This window comes from Balaenoptera borealis (genome assembly GCF_965194805.1).
Source record: "Balaenoptera borealis genome assembly, chromosome: 3".
Lineage (NCBI taxonomy): Eukaryota > Metazoa > Chordata > Mammalia > Artiodactyla > Balaenopteridae > Balaenoptera > Balaenoptera borealis.
In genome coordinates, this window is record NC_138866.1 from 138,900,908 (window position 1) to 138,915,847 (window position 14,940).

The 14,940-nt window shown below is 36.8% G+C and overlaps 1 long non-coding RNA gene across 2 annotated transcripts in view; it reads left to right on the forward strand.

Annotated features, from left to right (window-relative positions):
- The first annotated feature begins 257 nt into the window (after positions 1–257).
- The window catches only part of LOC309627200, a 115,130-nt gene continuing 100,447 nt past the window's right edge, over positions 258–14,940 (forward strand). For both annotated transcript variants that reach the window (XR_014243580.1, XR_014243581.1), the window contains exons 1-2: positions 258–7,991; positions 8,091–8,169. This is a non-coding gene — a long non-coding RNA (uncharacterized lncRNA). The remainder of the gene's footprint in view (positions 7,992–8,090; positions 8,170–14,940) is intronic.

Consider the following 14,940-nt stretch of genomic DNA (forward strand, 5'->3'; position numbering starts at 1 on the left):
AAAATAGAAGTTTTACTTCACCCCTCAAACTTCCCTTGATAGTTTGTTTCTAATAGTTTGCCCATTATCAATTCTGGCCTTACCTTTTCTAGAGGACCATTGTCTTACTGTATTTAACCCTTTCTAGGTTTTGCTTCCTCTTCTCTGTGTCTTACTTTTATTCCATTGGACTTTAACCAACCATACACAAACATCCTAGCTAATCTTTCCAAATTAGCACAGCACCAGCTCTGGAGGCTCTCATTAGATGTGCAGCTGAGATTTATCAGATCTCATTTGCCTAATATGGAGCCTAACTTTGGGCACCTGGCCCTTGCAGTAGGGGGTAAGGGAGAATAGAAACCGGTCTTTTGTCACTGCTATGCAGACTCACTAATTTGCTCCGCCTAATAAAATTACAAATGAATACAGCTTTATTCACATTGCCTTTATAGGTTATAATAACCTTGATACCCCATAACCTCCTGCTAGCTGAATTAATCAGATCATATTAATATTTCTTCTTACTTTCTTTTAACTGGTTCTTCTCTTAATTAAAGGGGCCAAAGACGTAAACAGGGTAGGTGACTAGAAACATAGCGTCAGGTTATAAACAAGGCTCATTAAAAAGATGGATGTTCAGGCAGACGGCAAAAATTGCTTACTTCGCAAGTGTACATTTTGTAATTTCCTGACGACTAAAAGAACTAATGCCAAATCCCAACCCCTCCCTTTTTCACATGTATAAAAGATGATAATTTTTGAATGCTGGGGTGGGAATGGCAAAACCGAGGAACCTATTCATCAACTAGAATAAGGTCTTTCACATTACGATTCTGCTCCTTTCCGACATGCCTCCAAATGTGAAATATATTTGAAAGTGGAGGAAAGGAGAAAAAACAATAAAAATCAGGAAATGATTTAAGAAGAAAAAAAAAGATGAGGAACTTTAAAAAGAGAACATTAAATGTATTAAACCACAGCTAAACTTGAAAGAGAAAATGAGGGATTTCTTAAAAGACTGATAAATCTTCTGAACTTGCACATATTCAAGGATGCCTAGGGCCTATACACATGGATTTGTTTGCACACAGAGGGCAATGGAGAGCTTAATCTTTATGCATGAGAACAATAATTGTCGAAGTGGACAGTCCACGGAGTCAAGCTTACACAAAGTTATAAGTACAAAAATCCAGTAGATCTGGAAATGGTATGATTTAGGAAATTTAATTCAGGTGTATTTTCCATTGTTGTAAATACTTTGTACCCACGTGTACATTGAAATGATGGTGCATCTATACAACGATGATAAATAAATCGGTTCAGATAGATGGAATGATTTTTTTAATATTATACATGTATTAGATAAAATTTATATGTTATTTATTATGTATTTATAATATATAAACATTTATATGTATAATATGTTTTTTTATTGGTATATTCACACACATATAGATGCTCATTCAGTTCTGGTCCTCATTTTTGAAACTTTTGCTCACATTCACTTCACCAAGCAAGAAGGCACCAGCATTTTTATTCTCACAGCAATTACTAGCAAAGCCAAAGCCTCCGATTTCCTGTCCTTCCATCTCCCTTCTCAACAAGAGAGAAAGTCATTCTGACAGAATGATGCACAGCACGACCAGGCAAGACCTCGCTCCTTCATGAATAAATTAGAGATGAAAGTTTAACTGATCCCCTTGCATTTTTATGGAGGGACCTCATCCTAATTTACCTAAATGCTTTGAGTAGAAGGAAAGAAAATGTAAGAGGCTAAGGTGGAAAGGTTAAAATCCGTGTTTAAATGGAGGTTTCTTTTTTTCAACACATCACAACACACGGATGCCTGCAACTGTACTGATGTTTCCTTACAGTCCTCAAATGTTTAAGGGAGAAACCAAAGAAAGGAAGAATTTTTTTTTCCCCTGTCACTATTGCTTTTTATATGAGCTGCTGCAGGTGTGACCAATAATTCTTAGTTCAAGAAATTCTGCACAGATAGGTTATATATATATATATAAAACGCAGGACTGGAGACTCTGAACAATCTGTATTTAAGATATTATTTTTCTCAATGGAGCTCAAACTGTGTGCAAATGGCATTTTTTTTTCAAGCACTTCTAGGATATGCTTCAGTGAGTGACCTATTTCAGTGTGTTCCCCACCAATGCATTTTTAGTACTAGGCCGGTGTGCCTGGAGATGGGGGGGCAGGGTATGGTTGAAATACTAGGTTTTCCCATATAGGAGCAGACCAGTGGGCTAATGGTTTTGGAATCCTGCCTTTGGCGGTGGCCATTACCTGATGCTTCAGAAGCCAGGAATGAATTTGCATGACCCCAACCCTTAAGATGTCCCCGGTGGAAAAATAGGAAATTGGCAAGTAGAATCATTTCACGGAGGTGCTGAAGTTGTCATTCCTAGAAATCTTTGGCTTCAGCTCTGTGTTTGGTGAGTTCACCTACAAATGTATGAACTGTTCCTGTTTGCAATTGACCATTTTATAGGGAGAAGAGCCCTATACTCATTCTTAGTCTTCCTTGACGTTGGCTCTTGAAAAGGTTACTAAATACCATGTCCTAATAATATTGGGGTTGATTGTGCAAACTTGTCAGGCATGATTGAACCAGTGAGGAATAATACTTTTAAAGAAGGGTCAATGAAGGAAATTAAATCATTTCAATCACTGTTTTTTAATGGCAGTTTAATATTCACTTGTAAAACTGCAGAGGAAAAATAGAGGCAAGTCTATTCATTTTGTAATTCCGCTATTAAAACTTAACCAAATATTCTGAAGGTTTAAATATGTGTTTTATGTTTTAAATTATGTTTTCCTAGCATAAAATCATTTTGACATCTCACTGCACTTTGTCCTAATAAGGAAAACTCTAGTCTGTGGCACACCACATAAACATTTTTATAGAAAGCCTTTTAATTTTACTTGAGTTTTTCGTAATTGTCATATCCGTTTCAAAAATAAATAAACCTCAAGGATAAAATATACTATTTTCATCCCAGTGACTCAATTTTAGTAACCATTCTAATTTAGTATTAACTAAAAGCTCTCTGTGTAACTGGAGATTCTTATTTCACATTGTGTTTTTTGCTAATATGACTAAAGTTTCTGAAATATTTACCACAATCCACCATTAAAATTTCTGACAACATCTTAATTAGCTTTTGGGTGCACCCAAGATGATTTCTACTAAACAGAAGACAGCATTTTCAAAGAGTCCCACAGACTAGCTGTGTGTATTTTTTTAATGTTAAAACTCTGTTTTTTTCCCTCTTCTTTTGATCATCTTTCTGAAATGGATTGTCTCTCTTTCCCTCTCACCATTTGTCATTAGAGGAGTGTAATTTCAAGACCCTTTTATTCTACTTGCAACTTCCTCTAAACAAAAGGACACAATGAATAAACACAGGAGATAAGACAGTTTCTCCCTCCTCCCCGCCCACTCCCTTCCCTTGAATCTCTTGAGCTGCCAGAACCGCTTTAGTCCTTCAAATATTGTCCTGAATTAGTATCCACGCTGATATAGGAGGCAAGAGTGTATGATAATAATAAACACCAAAAGGGGTCTCAACTGTAATATGTGTATTGATATATATTTTTTCTAGTACTTTTGGCAAAGCTATCTTGCTGACTATACTGATGAAGGTTGCAAGTGATTGTACGCGTTTCTGTGAAAGATAAATGACCTTCCTTCCCAAGGACGCTTGGCCAGGCCTTAATCCTGAGTGTGTGTGTGTGTGTGTGTGTGTGTGTGTGTAACTGTTTTTTTTGAAGGCCTGACAAGGCATCTTGATCATTTCCTCATTTTGAGTCCTACCCACAGCCTCGCACACGGCCCCCCTCTCTGAAATGTTATTATTCTGTCGTGAGGCCTTCTTCGGCCAGGATGTTACTTCATTTCCACGTTTTGTCTCAGCCTGAATGTGAATGATGCTCTTTCAGCAATATACAGCCGCTTAAACTCCCTGCTGCTGGCTTACATAAATATACAACACCCGTCTCGCCCTATAACTCACTTTAGGCCTGGAAAAATAGTGACTTCCTTTATTGGTCAGATTCTCTCGCAATTCCCAACAGCTGTATGTTCTCACCTCTGAGGATCCTTATCTTCAAGTTTCCATTTGTCTCAGCACTATTCCAGTGGATTGCCAATAAAAATGATTCCCATTTTTATAACCCTTGAGAACACAGGAGCTGGCTTTCCAGAGAAACTGATTTCCCCCCCACAAATAAACAAAAAAAAAACCTTCCTAAGACTTACCAAAAAAGGGTGTTTTTTTGTCTTAGGAGAGATGGCCTTAAAATTGAGTGAGTTGGGGGATTCAGGAAAATGTGAAGTGTGGTCTTGAAACACATTAATTATATTCAAGAAAATCTGTGTTTATTTTCTTCCTCGAGAGAACAAGTTGGGAGATATGGCATGTAATCATTAAAATAACACATGTTCAGAGGTGTATTTAATACCCATAGATGTAAGAGACTATACCGAAAAGGAATACCACATTCATATTACGTTTGTTACTTTATCTTCATTAAGAAATTTAATTACTTCCCTATGCCTCTAAATTGAGAGTGATTTTAAAATGGGTGGGTTCTTTGAATTTATTTATTAAAGGAGATGTTGTAGGAAAAAAAAGAAAAGTGCTTTTGAAATTGAAATTGCTATGCAGTTGAATGATAATACAACCGCTGAAGGCGCTTAATTTAGTTACAGACTCCAGTGAGTCGTGGACTTGAGCAAGAGCTCTGATGCTTACTGATGTGGAATTTGGGACAACTTAAAACCTGTCTCTGAGCCTCAGTTGCTACATCTGTCAAATGGGGGCTAAATCCCTCCCTCTCATGATGTTTGAGAATGAAGAAAGAAGAGATGCGCTAACCAGTAAAATCCAAAGTGCTCTACAAACGGAAGATCTCATATTATTTTGTTCCCTCTGTAATAAAGTTATGGTTACGATAGGCAGTTTTTAAATAAAAGTATTCTGGAAGAGTAGGGGCATGAGATGAAGAGCATGAGTAGTGTGGGTAGGTGTATTTGTGTCACAAAACCATGTACTAAATGGAAGGGCAAGAATATTAAATACTAATGTGTCAAAGCTACACTTAAAAAAAATGTGAATTTAAGGAACAGGGAAATTACCAGATTAAAGTGAGTGATCTCCCTCTCTTTTATGACCTCGCAAGTCTCCGTAGGAGGAAAGAAGACGGCTGCAGACATACAGTGTGTGTTAGCAGATAGAACTGCATGGGAGCTTCATGCCCAGTGGAAACTGACAATTGTTACTGTCTTACACAAAACTGACTTTGGGAATTGTTTTCCTTTTCTGCTCCCTCTGTCCACCATTGCCCCAAAGCATGAATGATTATTTTGGAAAGTCACCTAGCTGTGTTCAACACACTAAACCTGCCCCCAAAATTAACAAATTAACTCAAATTATCCTTTCAGCATTTATGCTCAATACATCCGAGAAGTGTGCAGGTTCTTCCTTCCTACTCTCTCTCCTTGGATGTATGTGCAAAAGGTGCTTTTTATAAATTCTCCTTGACACTCTCAAATCAGACCCAAATCTCCAAAACTGTCTCTCTAAACGCAAGGTGATTGTAATCTTATAGCCCACATCACTGAAGGCAGCCTGGTCTTCTTTCTCCCTTTACCTCAAACAGCTGCGGGTAGAACTTAACATTTTCTTCGGGTCAAATGTTCCCTTGTCAGTGGGGAAATTTTTCTGCTCTGAATGAAATGTTACAAAATACATTTTCCCCCCACAAAGCTCTGGACTCAGAGCTGTTTTATTTATCTGACCGTTCTGAGGACTGTAAAACATGCTGTTTCACATTGTAACATAAGCTCTTTTTTAAAGTGTGCCCTGAGTATTTGCAATTATTATCAGGCCCAGATGTATCCTAGTGTCAGCTTGAAGCTCTGCTAGTTGGCTCAGATATATAGAACGTAATTAGCTCAAAGGCCTCTGTGCTAAGTTTGTGGTAAAATCATCGCCTGAGAATAACCATTTGCTTCTCTCCCCTCCTCTTCCCCACCTCACCTCCCCCCAATCCAAAATATGGTGACAAAAGTTAGAATCTCTTGTTCCTGATGCTGAAGCTGTTCAGAGAAGTGAAAATGCATGTTTTGATTGAGATTTTTGAATGAGGGAGAGCCAGTGGCCAAAGTTAGGTAGAGAAAAGAAGCAAGATGAATAAAACCTAGTACCGGAAGTAGATGGGTTTAGAGGATCTCCAACAGAAAATGTGTGAAGACTGCGTGCTTGAAATCCCAAATCATATTATTTTGCTTTCTTCTCCTTTCGATTTTCTCCTTCTAGAGCTTCAACTTTAAAAAATAGGTCCGAAAAGGGACATTTACATTTTATAGACAACATTTCCCAACCAGGGCTCCATCCTGCGGCTATTTCCAGAGAAAAATTCCTAGATATCATAAAGAAAGCAAATCTGGTATAATGTGACTGAGGAGGGGCATGGACTAACCAGAGCTAAAGTCTTCAGAAAACTGATCAGTATATTTGTTTCAGAAAAAAAAAGGACAAAACCAAACAAAAGTAGGTGAGTCAGTTACCCGATGCAGTCCACATTGGTGAAGGCAGCATAATTCCTTCCTGACCCTTGCAGGAAATCAGTTTATGCCCTGAAGCATGAAATTTGATTGTAATTATTTTAGCTTGCTCGGCTACATATGTTATTGATGATCTTTCCTAAAAATCACCAGGCTTTTAGAAATCCTGCCACAGTACTTGACTCAATGACCTGTAAGGTATACATAATAGAAAATAAACCATGCAGGGTTTTGCTATTGATTGTTCCATAGAACACTCTTCCTAAAGAGCAAAGCACCCGTGTTATTCAACAGTGGTGTATAAAACAAGATTGTATTTACAAATGTCTAAATATTTATAAAATGTGCAAATTCCATATGTGTTAACCAACTGCCTGGAAATTTTAAGTGTCTTGGAAGACTCAAAGTTCAAGTTCAAGTGGACATTTTGCCCTTAGCTTATAAAATGCTGTTTTTCTTTTTTCTTTTTTTTTTTTGCAAGTTCACTGAAGTGATGAATTGAGATAATTACCTCAGTGTTATAGGTTTCCAAGCCTATTGTTGAGAATACACCTTGAGGTGAAGATCCCAGCTAGTCAATATGCACTTAGCATAGTTTTAAAATAACTTTCCAATTCCTTACTTTGCTTTCCTGCTCTATAAATGAGTAAAAATACTAGATATGTAAATAAAGAATAAAGCAATCAGATAAGCCAGGTAATACAAAATTAGAACTTCCTAGGGGTGGTCCCTGAAGCCCAATATGGAGGTTTGTAGTATTTATGGGCCTGGTGGCAGAGCTAATCTCCTTTCCTAGCTATGTCTTATCTTAAGAAAATCAAAGATTTGTCTTGGTAGGCAGAGAAAGTTCTTTTTCATAATACAGGAAATGCATGACAGTTTTCTATTATTTTGCTCTTTGGAGAATGTTGCCTTCTGTTCTGAGCAAGAAAACCTAATTGAGAGAATTAAATCTTGACTACAACTTGAATTTCCACCCAAATCCCCTGCTAGATCAAGTTTTATGCAGGATTTGGAATAGCTTCATGTACATGTCTCTTTCTCTTTATTCTCTGTCTCCAAAAATGTAATGCAAACCTACTACATGGTGTGTGAACAAACATTTTAAAAAGTAATAATGTAGTGAATTCTTGATGATCCCGTAATAAGTATGAAGGGGGAGCAGTGAAGGGAGTGCTCTGAGGGAACGCCCAGAGAAACAGACCCCAGATTGTGGCTGGGGCGGGGGGAGAGGAAGCGTTCTCAGGGAGGGACACGGAATGAGATTTGAAGCTCCAATAGGAACTGCGAAGTCACATGGGAGGTAAAACACATTTCACACAGAAGAAATATTTCTCTTTCTCAGTGAAAGGCACTTGAGTTTGCTTGGAGGTCTGAACTCTTCATTCAGAGGAAAAGTCAGCCTCAGCACATTCAGGACAAGGTATGTACAAGACACATGCTCTGTGAGTTGTCACAGGGACACTCAATCTCTGGGCATTTCTGTGATTCTTTCTGATTCTACTGTGATTTCTTTTTCCAGATTCCACTTCCACAGCCCCTGATTTGGCTCTGATGAGAGATTAGAAAACCTCTCCTGCAAGGGCTATGATACCCCAAAGGTACAACTCAAATCTTTGGTAATTCAGTATAAAGGGTATAAACCGGGGTAATTTCAATATAAAGAGGTAGAAGAAGCATTTTACAAAATATCATTCTATTCAGAGAAGAGGATGAAAAAGAAGTGGCAGATAATAGAGGAAAAAAGGAGTCTCTTCTTTTCTAAAGATGTTTCCTATATTGTTAATAAAAGAAATAAAAGAAATAGGCACCCAGATGCTTAAAGGAATGACAGCAGGGAAATAATGGAGAGAAAATGGGAGAAAGCACAAATGTCTTTATACATGAAGATGTGCTTCCTTCCCTCCCCCATCATTCCCACCTGGTTAGATTTTGCAAGCTCTCACACCTCCTCCTATGAGATAATTTTCCCCTGTAGCCTTAGTTCTGCAAAGTCAACATGGCTTATGAAAATCAAGTTGAATTCTGTGTATTTAATATATCATCTCTAAGGATAATCATTTTGGAATCTGAACTTGTTTCTGTTATCTAGCTCCGCTTGACAATGATTTATGAACCAGAAAACAAGACAGCTTCATTTTCATAAAGCAAACGGAACCTTCTGGGCCAGGAAGAGCTGGGAAACTTGTTTTGACTAGTAAAGTGAAACAAACATGACATAAAAGTCAATACAACCTCACCATTGGGCTCTCATTTTACAGAATCACTTTTTCCCCCAATCCAGCAGGATGACAGTTGAAATGGTGCATTATCCAATAGCAATTTTTATCTTACTAATTACCAGCCTGGTGTGATCACGAAGGGTGCTGAAAAATGGAAATATGCATGTGACAATCATCTCCTAGAGATGTCAGTCTCACTCAGGCAGTGGGAGATTAAAAAATGTTTTAAAGGAAATATTTTACAGTTTCTATTAAAAACTCTTTGATGCCTTTAACTTAAAAAGATGTCAATATTATTTGCCTGATGTGGGCATAATTTATCTATAGTAAATGTTACTCATAATGAGAATTTGCAAAATAATTTAATGATGGACACAAACTACACTAAACATTGTGTAGACCTTTTCCCATATACGTACATACATAACATGTACAAAATTGGAGTAATAATCTTGCCCATTCATATGGGATGGAGGGCAATTTATCAGAATGGTAGAGAGGACAAACCACCCACAGTTCAAACCTGAGCATAGCCACTTATTTTGGCCAAGTCTTTATATTTCCTGTGCATCAGTCTTCTCCTCTGTAAGAAGGGGATAATTAATGTAGTATGAAACTTATAGAGTTATTGAGAGAGGACAAAAGGAGATATTATGCTCTGTGTGCCCTTCATTGTTCTCCATGAGTTGTTCAGCAAACATTATGGAGTGTCTGTCACCTCCTTCTATTTCCTGTTGGACAATAAGACAAAGGTAAAAACTATTCAAACAGTATTTACAATTTTAACATGTGAGAGTATGATTTATCTAAATCTCCTAAAATTATACAACAATGGTGACTTTCAAGTTACATCATGAACACATCTGGGGGAAATGGGATGATAGTGGTTAAAGTGTCTGATTTAGTCTTTGAAAATTGTTTTAAAAAGAGACAGGAACATAAAACAATGGGCATTTTAATGGACTGCACTTGGCTAACTTCAACGTCTGAATAATTGATTTAAAATCATAATCCTCAGGCATATTGTTAACTATTAAACGTATATGGAGAGTATTATACAGAACACACAAGATCTCATATAACTCTCATGTATATTAAATAATCTCTGTCTAGCTTTGATTTAAAGCTGATACGCTACAGAATATATTGCTGTTTGTGACATATAATGCACAAGTTAGAGGGGCGCCCATTTTTACCTACACCAAGGACAACTCAGTGGTTGTGTCAGAGTCTTTTTTTTTTAAGTGAAAGCAAGAGAAAGGAACAGAGGTGTATTTGAAGTCACCTCCAACCTCTCCTCTCCTTTTATTTATCTACTGTTACTATTTTGAGTTTTGAAATTTATGTTCAAAAGATGCATAATTTAGAAGTGTACATTTTAAATAATTGGTGTTTTTAAAAAACACACTTGTACCTACCTTCCAAGGTTAAGAAGTATTACATGACCAGAGCAGTAAGGAGTATCTTTACCCCTCTTTACCCTCTTCCATCATATACCCATTCCTTAGCCCATTTACTTATCATGCCCCTATCCTGAATTTTGTGTAATAATTCTCTCCTTTTCCTTTAAAGTGTTTTCACCTTCATATGAATCCCTAATCAGTATGAGATTTATTTGATTTTTAAATTTTTTTATGGAAATGGAATCATATGTGTATATATTTCTCTGTCTTTGTGCTTTCACTCAGCATTAACTTTTGAGGTTCACTGATGGTCATACACATAGCTGTTCATTTATTTTATTCCAGTGTATAGTTTCCATTGTATGAGCATGTCGCAATTTATTTTTTAATTCTACCATTGATGAAAATTTGGGTTGTTTCCAGTTTTAGGCTAGTTTGAGTACTGCTAAGCACATTTATAAGAATTTCTGAAGGTATACATCTAGAAGTCAAATAACTATGTTGGAAGGTACACGTATTTCCACATTACCTGATAATGTCAAAATGTTTTCCAAAATGGTTACATCAACATATTGTCCATTCAACAGTGAATGAAACATCCACTCACCAAGTCAAAATAGTGAGCATATTCACTGAAAAACAATTCAATCTAGGGACATTGAATCATGAAGGTGACATTTTGATTTTACAATCAGTTGTCTTAAAGTCTTATGAGTATAATTGCATTTAACTAAAATGTTCTTAGCTAGTTGACTTAATATTAGTGTTTGCTGTGGAACACTAAAAACTGAGTCAAGATGCTTGGCCAGGACTCTGCCCAGAATGCTCTGAGCAAATGAAATGTCATACAGCCTCTGGGACCTCAAACATGGAGGTGGGGAGATAAATGATAACAGCAGACATACAGAGAGCTGATCAAGGGCCCACCTTTCGCTCATCTGGACCTGGGGAAAAAGAAATATGACAACACTTGTCCAGCGTGTATGTGAAGGAAAGGAGAGCTCAAACAGTAAAATTTGGATTTGCTGTTTCTTGTTTTAGTGATTCAGGAAGACCAGCCAGGTGATGCTGAAATTTCCTTTTAGGCCTAAGTATTATAATATTGTCTTTGAATGTCAATACAAAAGTACAGAGAAGCTACAGAGTTGTTTAGACACATGAATGACTGTCCATAAATCCTTAGTCAATGATTTTGACTAATTACTCTGCTGTTTTACACATAAAGACTTAATCAAAAGATATTTTCTCTGATAGGATCAAATGTTGTAAGCTTAGTAAATGTACAGACTTAACTGAGTCTAGTTCTTAATGATTTCTAGCAATAAATACACTAAATGATTTTATAGCCAGTCACGTGACTGATGGGGAACAGTCACATATCAACAGATATTAAAAACATATTCATATTAATGAGACTGTGTGAGCAATAACATTTTCACAGGACAACTTCTCAGCACATCAAATTAATTGTTTTTCTTCAGACAAAGAGGCATAAGATACTTAAAAAAGGTTAGGTTAGCTCCTCATGTGGTGACCAGACCCCACTGAAAAATACACGATTTAATCATTTCCTTTCTAAGAAAAATCAGCCTTAGTTACTATATAAATAATCCATCACAGGCAATTATTGTACTGACTATAAAAATAGACAGAAATATGGGGTTGACCCTGCCCTGTCTTCTTGTTCAGGTGAGTAGAGAGATGGTACAAAGTATGACTTGTCTTCTTTTCACCTAAATTAGGCAAATGCAATGGGAATATAGAATTTAGGGAAGTACTCCTAATAAAAATGAAAAAATAAAATTAACTTGACAAAATTTAACCTAACCATTCCACTTTGTGAAATATATGTTGGAATATTTGTACAACGAAGGGACATAAAGGCCATAAGTGGAGTTGGAGATAAAAGTCTAAATTCTTTTGGATTGTTTATTCTTGGAATCATGTTTTTGAACAGTTAAAAGTAAATATTTTAGATGCATGCAAATAATTTGTTAACAAGCATTTTGGATTACCCAGTGGTGTCTATTTGTCAATAGACAAATTTTTTTCCCCTGTTGCCTGAAAGCATCTGCATATGGTCTTGCTGTAAACGCAGAAGCAATTACATAAGTTAGTAAAGAAAAGCATGGACTAAATTAATCTCAGATCCAACTGTCATGGCTCCTCTCATCTGATACATACATTTTTTTTCTTGCAAGTAACCCATGTTGATGGCCATGGGCCAATAGAAAACTCAACATAAGGTGGAAGAAATTATAGATTCATTATGCACTCTTCCAACCAATATTTTTTGATTACCTACTAAGTGCTAGGCTCTGAGCTAGGTGCAGTGATTTTGACCGAAAGGAAAGTACTCCACAGATCCCTTCATTTCTTCTTTTTTTTTTTTACATTTTTAAAATATTTTTATTGAAGTATAGTTGATTTACAATGTTGTGTTAATTACTGCTGTACAGCAAAGTGATTAAGTTATACATATATATATATATATACATTCTTTTTTAATATTCTTTTCCATTATGGTTTATCATAGGATATTGAATATAATTCCCTGTGCTATGCAGTAGGACCTTGTTGTTTACCCATTCTATTAATAAATGCTTACATCTGCTAACCACAACCTCCCACTCCATCCCTCCCCAAAGCCCCTCCCCTTGGCAGCCACCAGTCTGTTCTCTATGTCTGTGATTCTGTTTCACAGATAGGTTCATTTGTGCCATATTTTAGATTTCACATATAAGTGATACCATATGGTATTTGTCTTTTACTTTCTGATTTACTTCACTCAGTATGATAATCTCTAGTTGCATCCATGTTGCTGCAAATGGCATTATTTTGTTCTTTTGTATGGCTGAGTAATATTCCATTGTATATATCCTTCATTTCCCATTTGAGGTAGTGGTGGTAGGGGGGTAGGGCGCACATCCAGTAACTAGTTGACTACACATTTTTGGCAATGTGTAGTAAATTACATGCTATTGATACTGCCCACACAAGGCTGATGTTTTGTTCTGAGCTCTGGCACAGAACTGAACTGTGTATTTGACTTTAACCTTCTTTTAAGTCATAGAACAATTTGAGGTCCTACTGGAGATAATAAAACTCCCTTGATATCGTGTGTGTATGTGTGTGTCCATCCTTAGTTTTGGTATCAATTTAAGGCTATTGTTGACAGTAATTGAAATTTTATTATAAAGGTCATATATGAGGAAATTTATGATGTTAAGAATAAACACGACCCCTATTAAGATGTATGTCCTGTTTAAACATGAGACCTAAACCAAGTTTATAATTTTATTACATTCACCAAGTAATACATGTTTATTTTTGAAATTTAAAACACATAAAACTCTTGCAGTGTTGAGTCTTTGGGTTTTCATTAGCATTGTTGATAGGCATACGTAAGTCAATATCTCATCGCGGAAAGGAGGAAAACGCCTTACAGGATTTCTGTACTTCAAAATAAATGTGGGTCCTTTGGAAATGCACCATTAGCTACAGAATATATTGTAATTTATGCTAGTTTGCACAAAGGAAGGCGTGTATGTACAGACATTTCAAAGGCAACTAATTTAGGCCTTGCCTACCTGGAACATTCTTCCAGGGTTTTGATTCTGACCCGTGTCCCTCTTTCCCATGTGTGAACTCCAGAGATCTTTGGGCAAGGAGAGCAGAATGGAAAACCTCTGGGCACATAGCATAGCGGAAGTAAGCAGGCAGCAAGATTACCCCAGAAAGCCATTCATTATATGTTTTCAATATCCTCTAAAAGGGTTGTCCACCCCTAACTACATATTTATACATATTTACTTGATAATCAATAAAGGAAAATGACTACATTATTTTGATTAAAATATCAACTCTACGTGTTACTATAAAATCACATTTAAGAAGCCAGAAAAGGGGAGATAGCAGTTCAGGCTACCCTCCGGCCTATGATATATGATATTTTCAGGCTGCAAGGAGAACAGACACATTAAGAAAATAGTGCTAATGATATTAAAGTACTTTACAAGGCTTGTTACTAAGAGCTGACAAACCTGTCAAGTGTATAATGTAGGAGGCTATCGTAACATTCTCAGAAAACCATACCTCTACCCCATTTCACTGCAATCTCCTAATAATGGAGCTGCTATAAATTCTAACCAGCAATGGGACAGCCATGGCTTCTCACCCCAATGTGAGGACATGATAAATATAAAAGAAAATGGCTGTCAGTTTTGGCGCCCGAACCTTATTACAAAGTCTTAATCTTACTGGCCTCAGCACCTTTTATCACCGCCTTGTTATGAGCTGATGGCTTTTTTATTTGCTGGGAGATGGAGGATGTGTCATTTGATGTCCTTTTATGTAGCCACTGCTCTGTCCTCTCATGAAAAAAAAAAATTTTTATATGTTTATTACAGTAACCGATTAAATGCAAGACTCAGGCTGTTGGCTCAGGTACTGTGGGCTTAGGATTTAACAAAGTCTGGATTTAAATACATCATCATGAGTATTTATGTGAATGGGACTCAAATAGGAAATTAATTTTTCTCAGCACTGGAGAGAGTACACTGCAATATTCATGCTTGTTTATTCTTGCTATTATTGTTATTGCGATTGGCCATTTTTGGTTCCAAGGTCAGCCGGAAATCCCAGCTCTCGCTTTTCTTCTTTCTTTAAACATCTAGCTCCGAGGAAGGAGGCCCTGTAAACACAGTCCAGCTCAAACTCGGCTCGCGTTCAATCAGCTTGATCCTTA